Source organism: Gossypium arboreum, chromosome 6 (genome assembly GCF_025698485.1).
Source record: "Gossypium arboreum isolate Shixiya-1 chromosome 6, ASM2569848v2, whole genome shotgun sequence".
Lineage (NCBI taxonomy): Eukaryota > Viridiplantae > Streptophyta > Magnoliopsida > Malvales > Malvaceae > Gossypium > Gossypium arboreum.
In genome coordinates this window covers 102,163,466-102,169,948 of record NC_069075.1, presented here as the reverse complement: position 1 = coordinate 102,169,948, position 6,483 = coordinate 102,163,466, and the positions used below count along the sequence as shown (strand labels likewise).

The 6,483-nt window shown below is 36.6% G+C and overlaps 1 non-coding gene across 1 annotated transcript; it reads left to right on the top strand.

The window, feature by feature from the left end:
• The first annotated feature begins 4,322 nt into the window (after positions 1–4,322).
• LOC128294458 (small nucleolar RNA R71) lies at positions 4,323–4,428 on the top strand. The gene has a single exon (XR_008284768.1). It is a non-coding gene; the product is annotated as a small nucleolar RNA R71 (small nucleolar RNA).
• The last annotated feature ends 2,055 nt before the right edge of the window (positions 4,429–6,483 follow it).

Here is a 6,483-nt window from a genome sequence, read left to right as displayed (position 1 = left end):
GTGTGAGTCGTGCTTCGATTCTTCAAAATTGAAATGGCCATGTGGTCTGCCCGTGTGAGGAGGTCCAAGCTGTGTTGATTTAATACGTTGGTCCATTTTCTCTGTTTTTGGCCCGTTTCTTGTTCCTTTTGCTCTCCTATGCTCGCCTAAGTATAAAACATGAAATTAAGGCATTAGGAGCATCGAAATCACCAATTTTAAGGAAAAATCATCCATAAAATGTGTTAAGCCTGGGGTAAAAATATGTATAAGTTACGGTTTATCAAATACCCCCACACTTAAGCATTTGCTTGTCCTCAAGCAAAATTCTCTACTCATAATCAAAATAAATTCTTCTCAACTTATAATCTCTATCGAAAATATCTCAAACTAATTCATGAGTAGTCGTACAATGAGAATTCAGTTAAAAGAACATTAGAGCTTCAAACATTCCAAGTTAAGTATTTAATCATGCAAAACTTAGGCATCTCCCCTAATTTAAGTGGTTACCTCAATTCGAAATCTCACGGAGTTTAACAAACTCACTAAAGATTCACTCAAATCACTCGAAGTGTTTAAGGGCAATAAATGAAGCACTCAATATTCAATAATGAAAAGTCATTACCATAGGCTTGCATGAAAATCAAATCTCCACCACTATAAATTGAGATGAAACATCAATCAAAAGGTCTTTAGAGGGTTGTAACATGGATTTGGTTAGAGGGTGTGGTCACAAGCTGAAAGAAAGGGTTAGAATCGATATTGAATTGAAAAATTGTCTAACTAGAAAAATGACTAGTCATCAATTGCATACAATAGAGCTTTTTCTTAGAATATGGAATTTAACTTCTTTAGCTCATAAGATCACTACTACTAATATGTATACATTTTTTTAAGAACAAGTCAATTTATAAAAAAGAATAAAACATAGCTAAGCAACTATTCGAACTCAAATCTTGACAACAATAGGGATAAAATTAATTTAGGGGATTTTAACAATAATGAGTTATGGGTTAATATTAAGTGTAAATCAATGAATAGGTTGTTAGGCTCAAGGGGGTTCACTAAGGGTTAATTGTCAAGGTAGGCTTTTCATGGCATGAGTGGGTTAATCCTAAGTGCCTTTCTCATTTTGACATATCAAATCAAATAGTGTGGTCTTGACATGCATAATCAAGTAAGTTCTAGAATAATAGTTCAATACTGACGCACTCATAATGAAAGTGAGCATGAAAGAATTAATAGATGTTCTTGAAGGCTCAAGATCTCACAAAAATTATGGCTTTTTAATGTTTAAACTTATGAATTTCAATTTAAGATAATACCTAGACTTGGGGAAACAACTTAAAATTTTGAATTCTTAAAAATCAACTTATCATGCTTGATTTTCTAGTGTCTTTAAAGTTTAAATAATCAGTGCATGAATGCCTATGTTTTAATTTAAGATATATCAATAAAAATCATAAAATCAATCAAAATTTATCCTAAACATGATATGAGAGCTTTTCAAGAGAACTAGGCAAACATTCGGGGATTTTTCTGATATAAAAATGAATACCCCCCACACTTAAGATGTACATTGCCCTCAATTTACAAAGAGAGATGTATTGATAAATATAAATATAGGTTCATAAGATAGGGAGAGAAGTGAAACTTCCTGAATTTAAAATGGATGAAATTCCTGGATTAGCGAGATCGAGTTATTGGAAATAAAGTTAGAGGGCGAACATGATTCTGAAGGACAAAAGGAGAATTGAGGGAATAATCTGATAGTAATCATAAAGAAAATCCGAGCTTAAAAACAAATGAATATTCAAAAAGTAAAAGAAAAATAAAATAAGAGAAATAATCTATATTTATTTATTTATATACATTTTTTTTCAAGTGGCACTGCTGGAGCACACGGTCGTGTGGCTCGTGTCCCGCCCGTGCTTGTCGCAATTTGAGATATCGTCACACGGCCTTTTGGCACGCCCGTATGTCTAGGCCGTGTGGCTACATGATCATGCCACACAACCGTGTCTGATGTGGTTCGTTTCTCCCACAGTCGTGTACCTATGCGCACGCCCGTGTTCTTTTGACAGTGTCATCCACGGGTGCTTGGCATGGGCGTGTTGCAGACCCGTGTTGTTTTGGCAGATTCGCCTACGGCCATGTCGCATAGCCATGGTGATTTATCATAGTCCGTGTTTGGGGAAAGATAATTTTTACCCTATTTTCTCATGGCCGTATCGCACGGTCGTGTTTCCGTCCGTGTTTGTGTGGGAAACCTGTATTCAAGAGCTCCGTTAGTGAGTTAGATGTTAAACACTAAAATTTAAAGAAGTTATTACAGTTAGTGCTCAGGTTGCCTCCCGAGAAGCACTTATTTATAGTCTAAGCTCGACTTACCTTTCCATTGAATGGTCATGGTGGTTCGAGGGGTGTATACTCCTCATTCCTGCTATCCATCTTATCAAAATAAGGTTTTAGATGGTTGTTGTTTACCTTAAAAATGGCAAACTTAGGATGACTTACCTCGACTGTATCGAATGGAAAAATGCCAAGTACCATAAGAGGGATTTCTTCATTTGGTTTGGTAGTGACAATGTGAAGATCTGTGGCATCTAACAAAATTGTATCTCCAACCTTAAGTTGATTTGGAAAGGTATTGAGCTCATCCTGGTGTAGTTTTGGTTTATCATGTGTTCTCAGTTTATGCGTCCGCCATTCATCTAGCTCATTAATTTGTAGCCTTCGTTCTTCATGAATAGGTCCTCTACTATTACTTGAGAATGACTCATGTATTTCCTTCAGACTCATTTCCTGCAAAGTAGTTTGCACCATATTGTCAGTTTTAGTAGAATGGTTTAGACGATCACCTTCAATTTCTAACGTGTTGCCAGAATTGCGGGCTTGAAGGGTGATTTTTTCGTCTCCCACACGAAGTGTGAGCTCACCTGTGCTAACATCAATAATCGTTTTAATAGTCGCTAAAAAAGGCAAAAAGGCCTTCCTAAAATCAAAGGAGTGTTGCTATCCTCGTCTATGTATAGAACAATAAAGTCAATGGGAAATATAAATTTATCGATTTTAACTAGCACATCTTCAATAATACCCCTAGGAAATCTTATAGTTTTATATGCTAATTGAACACTCATCCTAGTCTGTTTGGGTTTCCCAAGACCAGTTGTTTAAACATTTTGTAAGGCATGACGTTAATACTAGCCCCTAAATCAGCTAATGCATATTAACATCTAAACTATCAATTAAGTAAGGAATCCTAAAACCCCCTGGATCTTTTAATTTGTTGGGTAGCTTATTCTGTAGAATAGTTGAGCAAACTACGTTTAGCTTCACATGCGACACCTCATCCAACTTCCGCTTATTTACTAAAAGCTCCTTTAAAAATTTCATTACGTTTGGCATCTGTGATAGAGCTTCAATAGATGGTAAGTTAATGTATAATTTTTTTAAGAGTTTAAGGAATTTACCAAATTGTTCATCTGAGCGGTCTTTCCTTGTTGTGTTAGGGTATGGCACACAAGGTTTATATTCGACATCCACTGATTTGTTTTTATTATGACCTACCTCACATTGACCTCTGCTCACCACAGTTTCTTGCCTTGGTTCTGGCTCAGGCTCAACGAATCCTTCTTCATCTTGAACATTAATTACGTTGAGCTGTTCCCTTGGGTTGGGTTCAGTATTACTTGGCAAGCTACCTTGTGGTCGTTCAGAGATTAGTTTGGACAACTGGCCTATCTGAGTTTCAAGCCCTTGGATCGACGCTTGTTGATTTTTAAATGTTGTCTCAGTATTCTAGAAACGAGTTTTTGACACTGAGATAAATTTAGATAGCATCTCTTCAAGGTTTAGTTTCTTTTCCTGTTGATAGGGTGGTTGTTGAAAACCCGAGATGGCTCCTCCAACCTGCATTATAAATGTTACTATATGGGTTATTTTGGGATCTAGAGTTATTGTTACCCATATATTGGACTTGTTCCTCCATGATGCTAGGGTTGAAGGGTTGATATTCTGTGCATGCTCCTCCTCCATTCGAATCGCACCTCATTACTGGATGTACTAGAGTAGAACCAAGTAAATCATCAATCTTTTTATTTAGAAGTTCTTCCTGGTTTGACAGCATAATAATCGAATAGACGTTATAAATGCCTGCTGTTTTAGTTGGCTTAGTCCTCGTGACTTGCCACTGATAGTTATTCAGTGACATCTTTTCAATAAATTCGTAAGCCTCTTCAGGTGTTTTGTTGTTGATGGTTCCCTCGGTTGCTGCATCAATCATCTGTCTTGTCGAGGGGTTCACACCATTGTAGAATGTTTGAACTTGCAACCATAGAGGTAATCCATGGTGAGGACACCTTCGCAGTAGGTCCTTGTATCTCTCCCATGCATCGTAAAGAGTTTCTAAGTCCATCTGCACAAACGAAGAGATATCGTTACGTAATTTGGCTGTTTTAGCCGGCAGGAAATATTTTAATAAAACTTTTTCAGTCATTTGTTCCCAAGTAGTAATTGACCCTCGTGGTAACGATTTCAACCACTGTTTAGCTTTGTTCCTGAATGAAAAAGAGAATAACCGAAGACAAATGGCATCGTCAGAAATGCCATTAATTTTAAATGTATCGCAGAATTCCAGGAAATTTGCCAAGTGAGTTTTTGGATCCTCATCCTGCAAACCGTCAAACTGAACAAATTGCTGTATCATTTGAATAGTGTTAGGTTTTAGTTCAAAATTATTCGCAGCAATGCAGGCCTAACTATACTTGACTCAGTTCCTGTTAAAGTAGGTTTAGTATAATCATACATAGTAAGAGGAGTAGGATTTTGATTTGCTAGTTCGATGGGTATCGTAGGAGGTAGCTGATTGTCTTGGTTTTCAGCCATCTCTTCAGTTCGGGTTTGAATATCGTCCTCTTGCTCGTTCTCTGGGTATCTTAGGCTTCGCCTTATTTCTCTTCTGTTTCTGCGAGCCGTGTGATCGATTTCTTCATAAAAAAGTAGTGGTCCTGACGAGTTTCTTCTAGTCATAAACTATGAAAACATGCCAAGAGAAAGAAAAAAAGTAAATTAATAAATAATAATAAAAATAAAATAGATTTAACTTGTAAGAAAAATAAATGGCTAAAGTAATCCTAATATCTTAGTTCCCTGGCAAAGGCGCCAAAAACTTGATCGCGATTTTTGTGTGACAGGTGTTAAATATTTATAATGAATCGTTCTTAAAACTAACTATAATCACGATGTAGGCAAGTATACCTATGGAACAGTAGTATAGTTTTAGCAAGACTGGATTGTCGAACCCAAAGGAACTAAAAGTACTAGTAATGACTGTCTTCTTATTATTTAGCCTAAGAATACGGGGGTTTGTTTTAACTAACTAATTAAATAAACTAAGAATTCACAAAAAAATAGATTTGGGGGATTACTTTTGGAAAACAATTGAATTAAGACAATAGCTAAGGAAAAATCCACCTGGACTTCACTTGTTATTCTGACTCTGAATCGGACGATTTATTGATTTAACTTGTTCTATAGAGATCCCTAAGTTATGTTATTATCCCTATTCAAGACTAATAACGTCTAATACCTAGATTGAATAATTGAGACTTTTCTCTAATTAACACCCTAGGGTTACCTTAACTCGATCTATGGATCCCCTTATTAGGTTTCACCCTAATTTGGCAAAATCTTGTCACCCTATCTCTAGGCGCGCAATCAACTCTGCTTAATTATGACAATTGTACTCTTAGACAGGATCTATTCCTCCTCTGAATAAGAGCTTATCTTGAATCAATATCCTGGAATATTAAAATAAGAATTAAGAACACATAATTAAGAACAAGCCAAATATTTATCATACAATTCAGAAAATAATAACAAGATTCATCTTAGGTTTCATTCCCCTAAAGTATTTAGGGGATTTAGTTCATAACTAAAAAGGAAAACATCTCAGAAGAAAAATGAATACAAAACATAAAGAAAACCCAAAACTCCTGAAGGAAATTGAGGGGAGATCTTCAGTCTTGATGATGAATCCGGCTTCTGAGATGGATCAATCAGCTTCCCTTGAGAGTTCCCTGCCTCCTTCTCTCCTGTGTTCCCTTTCCTCCTCCTCTAGGGTGTATTTATAGGCTTTGGAATGCCTAAGAACCCTTAAAATTGGCCTTTTCCAAATTGGTCTAAACTTAGGCTCGGTAGGGACATGCCCGTGTGGCACGCCCGTGTGCGATTACTTTAGGCCATGGTCGAGCTTGTTAAAGAGGCACGAGCGTGTGGTCCATCCGTGTGAGGAGGTCCAGGCCGTGTTGATTTCGTACGTTAGCCCATTTTCTCCGTTTTTGGCTCGTTTCTCGTTCCTTTTGCTCTCCTATGCTCGCCTAAGTATAAAACATGAAATTAAGGCATTAGGAGCATCGAATTCACCAATTTCAAGGAAAAATCATCCCTAAAATTTGTTAAGCATGGGGTAAAAATATGTATAAATTACGATTTATTAGTTAT